A 16089-nucleotide genomic window follows, 5' to 3' on the forward strand; every position below is an offset into this window, starting at 1 on the left:
GGAAGCAAAGAACAAGAACAAGAACAAGAAGAACAAAAAGACAATGACAAAGAGGAGGAGGGAGAAGAAGAGGAGGAGGGAAGAAGGAAGGAATAGAGGCAAGAGGAAAAGGAGGAATAATTCCATATCACAAGTAAATTTCCATATTGCCTATTTTCTGATAGCAAAAATAAGCCTATCTTTTACCATGTGTATTTAATAAAGGAAAGGATAAGCTTTTTTTTTATCAGTAATTCCTCAAAAAAGGGCAGCAAAAATGTTTTCAGTTTCCTCCCACTATTGCTTGTTCATTTTTATTAAGGGCAGACTTTCCCTAAATAAGCAATATTTTTTAAAAAATGGTGTTTTTGTTCTTACCAGTTACTCTGATATCACTGAAATATCCAGACATTGAAATAGTACTATCAGTAGAGAGATAAAAGTTGAAAGATATCCAAGTGACCCGGAGCAGCCTATGTCCTGTTCTGTAAAAGAACTGCTTTAGTGTTTTCCATTTTCTAAAAATACAAACTTTACAATAGAGATATATTCATTTGTTTGTCTTCTAAGTGAGACAAAATTTCAGTAAACATAATTTATATGAAATTATTTCCTAGAGATTATATTTTTCTAGTGGTATTATCCTTACTTTAATTTACCATTGGGTCTGCACAATTTAAGCATACACTCTGATAAATCAATTGTAAGAAATATAATGAATGCCATGAAGTCAGAAATAACATTGTGTATTTTCAGTTTTCAATGACTAATTCTCCATAGTGTTAATCTAGATGAAGAACATTAAAAGTTGCTGATGTAAGTGTTTGATCAATATATACTTTTATGTAGAATGACGTATGCAGCACTGAAAATCACTAATATAAGACACCCATATTTTTCTGAATAGTGAGAAAAAAATGAATCACTACAGACACAAATATTAACACAAGGATAACCAGATGACCCTATCACTACACTACTTTAATTCACAAATGAGTGCATGATGCAAACTATTTTGCACATTTTATTCTCTTGGGTTCCAAACCTTTGAAGATAATAACTGTAAAAAGAAATTTACTTAATCATCTTCCCCACTTCCAGTGCACTCTCTCTTTTCAACTACTGTCAAAATGTATACACCAGCCTTTTCTGTTTTATTGCTTTAGTTTTAGAAAATAACTAGAAATTTTGTATGGTAACATGTATCATTTCAAAGGGCAGCTCACATTAGAAAGTGTAGAAATAAATAAAATACAACCCTGATTTTGAAGAATGGAGAATAATATTTAGAGAAATGATAGACATATACAGATAATGTAAACATGTGAATGATAATACACTACCAACTATATCCAGTAAACAGATTACTTGTACTTTGAGAATGTGTCAGTTTTGATAAAAAGATTTTCTTCAAACTCAAAGATAAACTTCACGGAGCATGAAATTTTAAAAAGATTTTTTTTTTTTTAAGATCCCATTTATTTGACAGAGAGAGAAACAGCGAGAGAGGGAACACAAGCAGGGGGAGTGGGAGAGGGAGAAGCAGGCTTCCCGCGGAGCAGGGAGCCTGATGCGGGGCTCGATCCCAGGACCCTGGGATCACGATCTGAGCCGAAGGCAGACACCCAATGACTGAGCCACCCAGGCGCCCCAGAATTTTAACTCTGATATGTTTTATCCTATTCTGCATTCTGAAAGAGTGAATGGAAACCTTAAAAAATTATGACAGTTTAGGGACACCTGGGTGGCTCAGTTAGTTGAGCGCCTGACTCTTGATCTTAGGGTTGTGGGTTTGGGCCCTGCATTGGGTTCCATGCTAGGCATGGAACCTACTTAAAAAAAAATTATGACAGTTTAATTTGTATACTAAGAACATCAACTGCTATGCATTAATTCAATTGTGTTCTTTGAACCTTTTGAATATCCCGTAACTATTTTTTCCAATACCAAGTGGCCACATTTTGATATGACTTGGAAATATTTTATAATATACCACCCTTTTATATCACTTTTTGTCAGTTAATTTTTCTTGAGGCCATCGATTTTCCCTTTGTACCAGCTTCCTCCTTCTTTTTCCTTACTTTAATTTTCTGTGAAATGAACAACTAGCTTTAAAAATCTTACAAAGTTATTTCTGGGCTAAAAGTGTGGAGTGAATTGTTTTTTTTATCTCTAAAACTCTATATTTTTTACTTGTGTGAATAGAGATCTAGTGATAGAAATCATTGTTCAGGAACAACTGCAACCACAGAGTGTTTTTTGTATTAACAAACAAGAAGTATCTGTACACAAAAGGGGCATTATGGGAAAAAGCAAACACAAAATACAAAACACTCAAATTATAAGAAGAGCTGACAGGGCAGAAAAGGGGAAAAAATCCCAGTGATAGAGGAAAGCATACAACTAACATTTTTACAGGTGATATTGGAGGAAGCAAATCTCAGTAGAAATCTATTGATGGCGACAACATATAAAGTGAAGTTCGAGCAAGATTACAGCCAGGGAATAAAGCTAAATGCTCTAATTTAATGTAAATAATCCCAGCACAGATGGCAGGGTTGGAAAACACCACAGGGCAGGCAAAAGAAGTCAACTACATTTGGACGAACCAAATGTGGAATTTTATAGTGGAATCTTGACTTGAACAGAACAGAGTCTAGTCTCAAAGTCTCAACAGCTATGAAGTACTGTTTGTTTCTCAGCATGAGGAGGAACTGGTAATTTTTTAATGCAACCCTCCTTTCTATCTCTGAATCTATTTCGAACCTGTTCAGAAAAATGTGCTTATATTAACACTCATTTTAAACAAACAGATTTATTCAATCTCAGCAAAAACAGTGTTTTCTTTTAATAAAAGCACTATTAAAAACCTCTTTAGATTTTGTTATAGGAAGATAACAGGGCAGGTTTTGAGAACTATGTAGCATTTAAGGTAAAAATTTTGGGACCTAATAAAAATAAAACCATAAATGCATTTTCTCTATAAAATATTATTTTAATGAATGCCATTTCTTTCTAAATAGCTTACATACTGTTTTTTCCCCATCTAAGCAATAAAAATTATTAGGTGTGTAAGTAACCAATTAATAAATATCCAGTGTTAATAATTAAATATAATGTTAAAGTAAATTAGCATGTCCCTTTATCAGTAATACCAAGACCAAAAATACCAAACCAAAAAAGTCACACAGATCCTGTGTATTTCCATAATATAAGATAAACATTGAGTCTATACATATATGAATTATGAATATATACTTATATGTTTATATATAATTACATATAATAAATACACAATCTCCAAATGTATTTATATTTACTTATTCACACACATATGTGTGTGCACATATAAGTTTGCATAATTTTTCATCATGTTATTTACCCTAAAAAGGTAAATGACAAGGTATGATAAAGGACCACTGTTTTTACTATTAAGCTGCTATGCAAATCAGTCCATCAACAAGTATTTATTATAAGAATGCTCTTAGACTCTGGTCATGAGTCAGACAGGGTCTAGAACATGGGAGAAAGTTGGACTTCTTGATCCAGTATTATAAGGAAGGTACTTGGCATTGAGCCTCGGTCAAGAGGAATATAAGTTTTGGAAAAGCTAAATTTCAGATGTCTGCAATGTGAGGACAGTATAAGTAGTAAACATAATTTCGACAAGGATGACTATTAGGGAACTTAAGAGAGATGTGTGGTGAAACATCAGAGAATCTGATGGAGCACACATCTAGCTCTATTGTTCTTTCTTATGTAATGTAAATTCTTCTTGCATTGAATATTAACATTTATATTAAAATTTTTTTTTTACATTTCCAGGATATTAAATGTAATATTCAAGTGCTTTAACTGTAAGCACCTTTTTCTATAAAAGGAGAATCCTTTTATATTATTTCTATCTCTGACAAAAATGAAGTTTGCTATCAGATGTATCCTCTGCATTTGTAGAGGTATTAGAATAAAAGAAGAATATAAAATATCCTAAGGCATACTAAAGTAAAACACATAATGACACCCTTACATGACGACAACAACAAAAGTACATCATTTTTCATTCCTCTTTAGGTAACATACCTACATATAAAGCAAGATAAACTATGACGCGAAAAACTGCAAGCCCATAAAAGTCATAAGATAATCCAATGTTATTTCTGATAGGCTAAAAGCCTCAGTCATTTATACAGTAAATATTGTTCACCGGTGATATCAAACTGAAACTTATGGTATCAGAAAGTGAAGTGTAAGCTAAAAAAAAAAAGAAGAAGAATTCCTAGACTATCACTTAGGGTGAGTCCACTAAATTCATTCATTAGATAAACCATTCAAAATGTTAAGGTACTAGTGAAAACATTTCTACAGATTTATTTTTTCATTAGTTGGATATTCTAACAATTAAAATAAATGTAGGACAGACATGTTTATTACTCTAGCTCAAAAATGGTAGTTAATCTCCTTGAGGCAACTGTTATATAGTAATTAAATTCTTCCAAGTACTTTTCCCAAATATAATATAATCAACTTCCATCATATGTTTGCATGATTGAATACTGTTTCCAGTCATAAATGCTAATTAAATTTTTACTAAATTTTCCTTAGGTTTATAATCATATAAACCTAAATGCATGTCAGCCATAACGACAAGTAGAGTCTTAATGATTCTAATTATATTTGGAAATACTTTATTGTGAAACAGTTAAGAAAGCAAATATTAATACATGTAACGTCAGAATATTAACATATATAAAAAGAATTCTGTGATAAAGCAAATAATATTGAGAGTTTTCCCCTCATTTTAACATGTAGTTATGGGATTCAAAAGTCATTCAATCATTATTATGTTCAATACAGTGAAGATTAAATATCTAAAGATAAAAATCTTAAAAGATTTTGTACTATTTGAATGTAATAGTTAATTTATTCTTAAGTTGTTTTGATACAACTATTCCAATTCCATATTATTTGCATAAAAACTTAATGAAGACTTAAATAGAAGGTGTTTAAATCAACTTAAATAGAAGGTATTTAAATCAACTTAAATCAACAATCAATCACAAGTAATTGTTCCTGGCCGTTAGGAACAGGCTGATAGATGTATGTGAAGAAAGAAAGAGACCAACAACCTGACTGGCTGTTTACAATTATCCTGGAGAATAAGTATGCCATATAACTCTTTATGATAGGGAAGAGAGTTGCATGGAATAACTATAATTTTACTCTTTGTTGAGCACAAGTAAAACTGTAAATAAAAGGTTTTTTTTAAGATTTTATTTATTTGACAGAGAGAGACACAGCAAGAGAGAGAACACAAGCAGGGGGAGTGGGAGAGGGAGAAGCAGGCCTCCCGCGGAGCAGGGAGCCCGATGTGGGGCTTGACCCCAGGACCCTGGGACCGGGACCTGAGCCGAAGGCAGATGCTTAAGGACCGAGCCACCCAGGTGCCCCTAAATAAAAGTTCTTTTTAAATAAATGTATTTACCTCCACAAAAATAACTTTGTGAGGGGTCTAGGATCAATAAAACTTTTGCTTTTGCAAATGTATGCCATTGAAACATTGGGAAATACTTTTAGAAACTTCTTTAGTAAACCAAGCCAAATTTGAGTGTTCTGAAATGTTCTCTATAATGTATTTAACTATTGAAGTATAAAATTTTTCAAAAATAGAATTTATTTTTATTTATTTATTTTTGCCTTTTTTATGATCATATAATATATTAAATTTTTCAGGAGTACAGGTCTGTGATTCATCAGTCTTACACAATTCATAGCGCTCACCACAGCACATACCCTCCCAAGAATTTATTTTTTAGAAGAGTTTTAGGTTCATAGCAACATCGAGCATAAGGTACAGAGATTTCTCATATATCCCTTGCCCCCACAAATGCATTGCCTCCCCATTATACACATCCTTCACCAGAATGGCACAATTTTTGTTTGATGAGCTTAGACTGATACGTCATTAGCACCCAAAGGGCATAGTTTACATTAGGGTTCACTCTTAGTGTTGTACAATCTATAGGCTTTGACAAATGTATAATGACATGTATCTGCCATTATAGTATCAGAATACTCTCACTGCTCTAAAAATCCTTTGTGCTTTATCCAATCATCCCTTCCCCCACCCATCACCCTGTCAAACCCTGGCAACCACTCATACTTTTACTGTCTTCATAGTTTTGCCTTTTCTAGAATGTAATATAGTTGGAATCATACAGTATATAGCCGGATTGTCTTCTTCCACTTAACAATATGCATTTAAGTTTCCCCCATGCCTTTCCATGGCTTTAGAGTTCATTTCTTTTTAGCACTAAATAACATTTCATTGTTTAGATGTACCAGTTTGTCTATTCATTATTGAAGGACATCTTGGTTGCTTCCAAGTTTTGGCAAGGATGAATAAAGTTGCTATAAACATCTATGCACAGTTTTTTTTTTTGTGTGTGTGTGTGTGTGTGTGTGTGTGTGTATGTAGACATGTTTTCAACTCCTTTGGGTAAATACCAAGAAGTACAATTGCTGGATCATTTGGTAAGAACATGTTTAGTTTGGTAAGAAACTGCCAAACTGTCTCCCAAAGTGGCTACCCACCAGCAATGAATGAGGTTCCTGTTATTCCATATCCTTAGCAGTTTTAGTATTGGTATACCAGATTTTGGCCATTCTAATAGGTGTGTAGTGGTATCTCATTGTTTTTAATTTGCATTTCTCTGATGTAAGGTGTTTGGTCTCTCTTTTAACAAGGTTGTTGGTTTCCTTAACATTTCATTGAATTAATTTTTTGAATGAGGTTGTGTTTTATTATTATTTTTGTGTGTTTTATTATTTTTTAATGTTACATGTTTTTATTTAAATTCTAGTTAGTTAACATATAGTGTAATATTAGTTTCAGGAGTAGAATTTAGTGATTCATCACTTACATATAACACTCAGTGCTCAACATAACAAGTGCCCTTCTTAATACCATCACCCATTATACTATCCTACAGTCCAACTCCCCTCCAGCAACCCTCAATTTGTTCCCTATAGTTAAGAGTCTCTTTTATGGTTTGCTTCCCTCTCCTTTTCTTCCTTTTCCCTATGTTCACCTGTTTTGTTTCTTAAATTCCACATATGAATGAAATCATATCGTATTTGTCTTTCCCTGACTGACTTATTTTGCTTAGCATTATACTCTGTATCTCCATCTATGTCGTTGTATATGGCAAGATTTCATTCTTTTTGATGGCTGAGTAATATCCCATTGTGCATATATATACCACCTCTTCTTTATCCATTCTTCTGTTGTTGGACATTTGGGCTCTTTATTTGGCTATTGTTGATAATGCTGCTATCAGAATGCATGTGCCCTTTTGAATCAGTATTTTTATATCCCTTGGGTAAATACCTAATAGTGCAATTGGTGGGTCATAGGTAGTTCTATTTTTAATTTTTAAGGGAACTCCATACTGTTTTCCAGACTGGTGCACCAGTTTGCATTCCCACCACCAGTGTCAGAATGTACCCCTTTCTCCACATCCTCACCAACACCTGTTGTTTCCTGGGTAATTAATTTTAGCCATTCTGACAGGTCTGAGGTGGCATCTCACTGTAGTTTTGATTTGTATTTCCCTGATAATGAATGATGCTGAGCATCTTTTCCTATGTCTGTTAGTCATCTGGATGTCTTCTGGGGGAAAATGTCTATTCATATCTTCTGCCCATTTCTTAACTGGATTATTTGTTTTTTGGGTGTTGAATTTGATAAGATCTTTATAGATTTTGGATACTAACCCTTTTTCAGATATGTCATTTGCAAGTATCTTCTCCCATTCCATAGGTTGCCTTTTAGTTTTGTTGATTGTTTTCTTTATTGTGCAGAAGCTTTTTATCTTGATGCAAGCACAGTAGTTCATTTTTGCTTTTGTTTCCCCTGCTTCTAGATATGTATCTAGTAAGAAGTTGCTATGGCCAAAATCAAAGAAGTTGCTGCCTGTGTGCTCCTCTAGGATTTTGATGGTTTTCTGTCTCACATTTAGGCCTTTCATCCATTTTGAATGTATTTTTATGCATGGTATAAGAAGGTGGTCCAGTTTCATTCTTCTGCGTTTTGCCACCCAGTTTTCCCAACACCATTTTTTGAAGAGACTGTCTTTTTTCCATTGGATATTCTTTCCTGCTTTGTTGAAGATTAATTCACCATATAGTTGTGGGTCACTTTCTGGGTTTTCTATTCTGTTCCTCTAGAAGGAAATTTGAACTTCAAAAGGGGTAGATAGGTAATTTGTTCAAAGTCATAACACTAGTAGAATTCATATCATGTTTTGTCTTAAAAAAAACACCCACTGATTTTCTATTATTATTCTTATATGCCTGTTTTCTGCTTCCACTTTGTTGACCTTGGAAAACATTCATTCTCTCTCTCATTCTCTCTCTCTCTCTGCACCTCTGTTGATCCTTCCCTCCTTCCCTCTCTCCCGTTTCTTCTGCCTTTCCATACCTTACGTATCTTTGACAACATAATTTATTTCCATAAAGTCTCTTTTAATTCTTATTAAGGAATAACCTTCCAGAAGTGCCTGGGTGGCTCAGTCAGTTAAGCAGCTGTATCTGGCTCAGGTCATGATCCTGGGGTCCTGGGATGGAGCCCAGTGTCAGGCTCCCTGCTTAGTGGGGAGTCGGCTTCTCCCTCTCCCTCTATCCCTCCCCCCTACTCATGCGCACGCATGCTCTCTCTCTTAAATAAATAAATAAAATCTTAAAAAAAAAAGGAATAAACTCCTAATTCCTCCACTGGTGTAAACCTCCCCTTATTTATTGGCAGTAGTCCCAATTTGTCACAGTATGCATTTTTGTATTTATGATCATTACTAGGTTAATGTTTCTTGAGGCCACAACTGTGTAATCAATCACTTTAGGAGTATTAAAAACTGGGATGCCTAGGTGGCTCAGTCAGTTAAGCATCTGCCTTTGGCTCAGGTAATGATCCCAGGACCCTGGGATCCAGTCCAGTATCAGTTTCCTTGCTCAGGCAAAGGAGCCTGCTTTTTCCTTTGCCTGCCGCTCCCCCTGTCTGTGCTCACTCTCTCTCTCTGACAAATAAATAAATAAAATCTTTAAAAAAAGAATATTAAAAATGATTGAAATTTATTAAATTATGCATTTTTGATTAATAAACTACATGAAGAGTTTATGGTATTAAATCATTACCTTCAGTGAACACAAAAGGAATATAGTTCCCCTTATCTTTGAGCTTTTTAGTTAAGAAATTATTGGAGTAAAAATAAATTTACAAAGAACGGATGGAAAATTTCTCCATATATATCTTACATACATAAAGATCCATGAGAAGATTTTGGCTTCACAACTTTGTTTATTCCTTTATATCACATCTAATAAATTGTCATTCCTATGATTCAGTATTAACTCTTCCTATTTTGACCTAGACATTATCCCTGAACATCAGATCAAGTGCTCAGCCATTCATGCATTTCCCTGTACCCCTAGCCTCATGCATTTTATTGAGTCCCTCCACTGAGCATGTAAATATACTCTGTTGTCTACAACTCTCTAGTTGCACAAAAAGCTCTCTAGTTACAGAACTATTTTTTGTTCTTCACAAGATGTCTTCACTATCTTCTTGTTCAAGCCTTTCATTCATACTTCAAACCAAAACAATTTGGATTCTTGATCCATCATTACATTAATAACTTCTCCACAGCAACCAGTCATATAAGAGCCCAATACTATAAATGTGGACATCCCTGCAATATGTAAAAGATGCAACACCCACTTTTCATAAAATTTTATATTCTTTTCATTTTGACACCAATTTTCTTGATTTTCCATAACATCTACTGCTTCTATTGAAACTTGTTCAAAGATTGCTCTTTAATCTTGTACTTTCAATGTCTCATAGGGGACAAAATCAATGCAGTTATTGTCTATTCATTAGACAGTAAAACATGGGTCATATCATCCATAATCCTGACTTTATCATCTCTTATATACACTAGTGAAACATTAATCTAATTTTTATAAGCTCTATCTCTTGATGTGTATGTGTCTGCTTTAATGAATTCTATTGAAGTATATGTTACATAAAAGAAAATTAATATATTACATGTTTAGTTCAGTGAGTTTTAACAAATGTATGGAGCTATATAACCAATACCTGAAACAAAATATAAAATATAGCCACCAAAGAAAAATACTCTCTCATACCCATTTGCAGTCAAACCTTCCTCACTCCTATCCCCAGTCTACACTGATCTCATTTGTAACATGATATTTTGTTTTGCCTATCCAAGGACTTCACATAAGTGAAATAATACAATTCGTATATTTCGTTTCTGGCTTTATTCAACCAGCATAATATTTTTGAGATTAATCATTTTGTTATGACAGTATCATTAATTTGTTCCTGTTTTATTGCTGGTTAGTAATAGATTATATACATATGCCAAGATTTGTTTATACAAAATCTGTTGATGGACATTTGGCTTACTTCCAATGTTTTTGTGGACATATGTTTTCATTTCTCTTGGGTAAATACCTACGAGTGTAATTTTGTTGGATCAAATGACTTCTGTTGAATTAATTATTTTTGCCTCTATTAGCTTAGGCTGTACCTCATTATGTTTGTTTTCTAATAGTTTTTCTAGGATTACAACATGCTTATGGAGAAAGTCTTTGTAATATTTTTTTCTTTTTATTACCCACATATTTAATGCAGCCATAGAATTGTATTTTATTTCTTTTTACCGATTTCAATAATTATAAAAGAAGAAGAAGAGACAAGAAAGATAGATAACACAAATATACCAGTATATTCTAGGTACATAAGTAAGTACTTTTCACATATTTAACCCTAGTAATATATTATATATTCTACTACTATCATTGCCACTTACAGAAAATTTTAGAGATTTGCTCAAGGTCTTACAGCTAGTTAGTTACAGCTAGTTAGAAGTGGAAATAGGATTTAAATGGAGGCAATCTCATTCTAAAGCTCTAATCTTTACCACTTTGCATATGGCCTCCCTTGCATTCCACTATAATATGTATCAAAGTTTACTGAAAAATAAATTGCATGAAAGGAAAGATGGTTTTTGTAGGAGAATCAACAAGGGGATTATTTATTTTTTGTCAGTATTTAAGCTCAAAACAAACTTTTTCTCCCCAGGCATTTAAATTATTTTAAAGTAAAATAAAATGTTAATTTTCTCAAATATGTTTTAAAATAAATATAAGTTAGATAAATTAGATATAGATATAGTTTTCATAAAAATACACATATTTTGTCTATAGTTTTATGGCATATATACAGAGAGTAATATATAACTCTTCAATTAAATAAATATTGTTATATATTAAATACTTTCACATGTTGATGGCTATTAAAAATAAAGCAATTATAAGTATTTGTACACAGGTATTTTTGTAGGCATGTATTTTAATTACTTGTGTTAATATCTGGGAAAGTAACTGTGGGGTTATAATTACTGCCTGAGCCTTATGGTCCTAGGAAACAGAGATAGGTTAAGAAGTCAGCCAAAACTTTTGTTTTCTAAACTCTCCCCGACCATCCTTTCATGTTTAAGAGAAACAGCTATCCACAAAGGATCATTTTATCCTTGCATATTCCAAGATAAATATTCTCTTCATTTTTCCTAATGACTCCCATAAAATTCTCAGATGATTTCCTTATTTACTTGCCTCTACAAATCCCAGGCCACCTTCCTTTTCTTTGGGACATTCCTCATTTATGAATCCTGTCCTTATTGCAACGGCTTGAATGAAACCATCACCCTAATTGTCTGGTGCATTTTGTCTTTGAGAATTTGGCACCATGATTTAGATGGATTGGATCTCACTTCTAGACTTCTATTTACTGCACTGAGTCAACAAGACCTCTTGGTCTTGTACTCCTCTCCTGACTCCAAGAGAACAGGATGGTGAGCTCCTGATCAGGAGCTGATTTTGATACTTTTGAGCACTCCAAGAGACAAAAAGGACATGGCAAGAATTTATTTTTGTATCTGGTGCCAGCTTGTTTTGGTTTTATAGCCTGATCATTTGGTGATCTCTTTAATTTTTTTTTAAATTTTTTTATTGTTATGTTAATCACCATATATTACATCATTAGTTTTTGGTGCAGTGTTCCATGATTCATTGTTTGTTCATAACACCCAGTGCTCCATGCAGAACGTGCCCTCCTCAATACCCATCACCAGGCTAACCCATCCCCCTACCCCCCCTCCCCTCTAGAACCCTCAGTTTGTTTTTCAGAGTCCATCATCTCTCATGGTTCGTCTCCCCCTCTTACATACTCCCCTTTTCTTCCTCTCCTGTTATCTTCTTCTTTTTCTTTTTTCTTAAAATATGTTGCGTTATTTGTTTCAGAAGTACAGATCTGTGATTCAACAGTCTTGCACAATTCACAGCGCTCACCGTAGCACATACCCTCCCCAATATCTATCACCCAGCCACCCCATCCCTCCCACCCCCAACCACTCCAGTAAAACTCAGTTTCTTTCCTGAGATTAAGAATTCCTCATATCAGTGAGGTCATGTGATACATGTCTTTCTCTGATTGACTTATTTCACTCAGCATAACACCCTCCAGTTCCATCCACATCATTGCAAATGGCAAGATCTCATTCCTTTTGATGGCTTTAAATAGATGGTTTATAAAGATCTTGTCTCTGTTGGGTGAAAGGCAACAGAGAATCTGGTTTGATTTTCTTTCTATTTGTCAATTTTGAGCTCAAATTAACAATTTGAATTTATGGGAAAAGAAGAGTTCTTTGATATAAACCATTGAGTTTTGTATTTCTGTGAGTATGCTTGGCCTTCAGTGGATATTTTAGAACTGAAGCTGTGATCTCTCTATGTGAGTCTATATACTTAGGTTTCTGGAAGTGTGTAATATTCTCCTATCTCCAGATGGGCTGTTACCAATTAGACTACAAATCTCCTTTAAACCCCTCCTATAGGGAAGCTTGGGTGGCTCAGTTGGTGGAGCATGCAACTCTTAATCTCAGGGTTGTGAGTTCAAGCCCCATGTTGGGCAAGGAACCTACTTAAATAAATAAGTAATAAATAAATAAATAATTCTCCAAAAAACCCTTAGAATCAAATATTATATTGATGTAAAACCAGAATTTTATTTTCTCTCTGTTAAAAAAAAGTTTCTTGCATTATTACTTTTAATAAAAGTTTGTAAAAGATTATTCTTTACTTTCTGTCTAATCTGACTAGATAATGGGTATTATGTCTTACCAGAACAACCTTCCAATGTTTATATTGGTTATATTATGCCCTTCTTTACATAAGAAAACAAAAGTTTCTCACTTAGGGAACAGTGAAGGTTCTATTAGTCATGTTCTTCTTCTGTTTACCCTTTTTTTTTTTAAAGATTTTATTTATTTATTTGCCAGAGATAGAGAGAGCGAGAGAGAGTGCAAGCACAGGGAGTGGCAGGAAGAGGAAGAAGCAGGCTCCCTGCTGAGCAGGACCAGGACCCCTGGATCATGACCTGAGCTGAAGGCAGCCACCTGACTGAGCCACCCAGGCATCCCCTGTTTATTTTTAAAAACTTTTATTGTTACTTTGTACAAACAGACTGCCACATATTGTTTCTTAGTTACTTATAGATTCTATCTTAATCAAGTGTTCAAATCTCCTAACAACTTTTTATATTTTATCTTCTGAAAATTTACTCCTAATTTTGTCTTTTGAACCTAAAATTGTCTTTGATATTTCCCAGAAGGCCTTGGAAAACTACAGTATGTTCCTTTAACTTGTTAAAAGAGAGGTAGTAGAAATAATTAGGTTTATTTGATATGGTGCTATTAATGTGTCACATGAAAAGAGTTCTCAAATAAAAAGAGGAACTCACCCTTCTGTGAGTTAAATTTGCATGAGAAACATTATTAGTGTAAATAGTTAAGAAACCGTATGATGTTTGGGAAATTCCTAGAAAGTCAGCAATGCCCTCATAGTTTATGATATGTTTCTATATATGAGAGTTTAGATCCACTTTGACTGAAATCATACAACAGTATAGTGCTATCAGTCATAATTTCATTTACTTTTTTAAATGTTAACTTGTCCTAACTTGTTTAATTTTAATGTAACACCCTCTCAGTAAGTGGTTTTCGTTTGGGGATTCACATCACTTATTTATGGATTTTATTAATATACAGATGTTCAGTATCTACTACATACTTACTTAGTATCTTACCTGATATTCCTAATACATTCTTGGTATTTTCTAGACATATGCTTGGTATATTCATAGTAAATTAGATCTCAGGATTAATATATATTTTGTCTGAAGACTTTTGTGTGTGTGATAAAGAATAATCTTTCTTTGAGATCATCTTTAATCAGGTGGGAGGGGTGGGGAATGACTGTAGAGAGAAATCTTGATTTATCAATGAAAAGCCATAATACGCCCTTCTGGATTTTGAGCCTGTTCATTGTCTTTGAACTATTTTGCAGGCCTTCATAAAGTGCAGGTAACTCATGAATGTACAAATTCTGGCTTTTCTAACAGAGATTTAATTGACTTCCTCCCCCATTGTGTGGAGACAAATGAACAAACAAAAAACCTAGCTTTTGTATCTACCCATAAGTTGGGTTAGATCTTGTCATCTTGCTTAAATTTTTAATTCATCCAGTTTCCTTCAATATCCATCTAGAGTTGTCCAAATTTTCTCCAAGTAAAACAAAAATGTTTCCAATTTTTTTCTCATTTTCATCTGATTCATCCTCAGAGAACAGAGAACTAAATCCTGACTGCCCAGATCCCTACCAGTACTCTAGATTGCCTTCACCTGACCACTCCTCCCAGGTTCTGAGGAAGCCCTGCAATCTGAAGCCTGATAACTTGATGTAAACCTCAAAAGACTCATCACCACAACAGACTATGCATGGACTGGATTTCTCCCTACACAAACCACTGTCTTGCCTCTAGTAAAATGTTTGGATTATGTATGCCTTTACACCAAAATCATTCCCCAGAGCATTAATATCCTAGCTTCAATAAACTCAATGAGTAGTGCTGATAACTTAGTAATTTTCTTCTGCTGATCTCTTGAAATCCAATGGAATGGTTGCCTCAGGGCACCTCTGGCTCTTTACTTTTATACAATCTTTTATATTAATATTTTTCTTTTTCACTTTATCATAGTGGTGACAACATTGAATTTTACCTGAGCCTTGTGCTCCTAGAAAGCAACAATGGTGAAAATTCCCACCTCCTTCTTATATCCAGGGGAATAACTAACTTTAAAGACCACTTGCACTCATGTATCCTGAGATGAAACCATTTCCTTCTCTCCTTGATGACTCTCATAAGACTCAAGGATGACTCCCTTGTTTATTTGCCTCTCTAAAACCTCAGGCTTCCTTCTTTTCTTTGAGACATTGTCCATTAGTGAACATTATCCCTATTGCAATAACCTGAGTTAAAGCATAGCCTTAATTGTGCCATGCATTTTGTCTTTGACATTTATTATACCATTTTGCATTACCACCAGCAATGAATAGCGACAGCTTTGGAGAAGCTGAGCAGTACCTCCAGATGTCTTGTCTCTCAATCCTCCGACATGCAAAACATAACCTCTCCTATGAGTAAATGTTGATCAATAACTAAACAGTATATCTTTTTTTTGGTTAAAAACATTTATTTTGTTATAAATATGTCTATAAAAATATGGAACGCTTCACGAATTTGCATGTCATCCTTGCACAGGGGCCATGCTAATCTTCTCTGTATCATTCCAATTTTAGTATATGTGCTGCCGAAGCGAGCACTAAACAGTATATCTTTAAAATGACATAAAAATCACTAGCCAGCCACATTATTCTTTCTATTCACATATCTTGATGATCTGAGATTATCAAGATAATAACAAGAGCAATATTTTGCCTTTTTTATTGTAACCAAACATTTCCTTTATTGTATTAAAGCAGAGGATACTCTCTGCTTATAACTTGGTATTGTTTTCAGTCATAAATACTATCTCTTAAAAGATACTAAAGCAAAATAAATCCTATTCGGGGAAGAACAATGAGCATATTGAGGCTTTTGAAGTGTTGTGTGAGGAATTCTTAAAGATA

General features: G+C 34.0%; 1 non-coding gene across 1 annotated transcript; it reads right to left on the bottom strand.

Moving 5' to 3' along the window:
• Positions 1 to 15676: 15676 nt before the first annotated feature.
• On the bottom strand, positions 15677 to 15783 carry LOC114213141 (U6 spliceosomal RNA). The gene has a single exon (XR_003610145.1). It is a non-coding gene; the product is annotated as a U6 spliceosomal RNA (small nuclear RNA).
• Between the last annotated feature and the right edge of the window lie 306 nt (positions 15784 to 16089).

The sequence above is a fragment of the Eumetopias jubatus genome, unplaced genomic scaffold (genome assembly GCF_037043125.1).
Source record: "Eumetopias jubatus isolate StellerSeaLion01/CBP00866 unplaced genomic scaffold, mEumJub1_p1.0 scaffold_3, whole genome shotgun sequence".
Taxonomy (NCBI): Eukaryota; Metazoa; Chordata; class Mammalia; order Carnivora; family Otariidae; genus Eumetopias; species Eumetopias jubatus.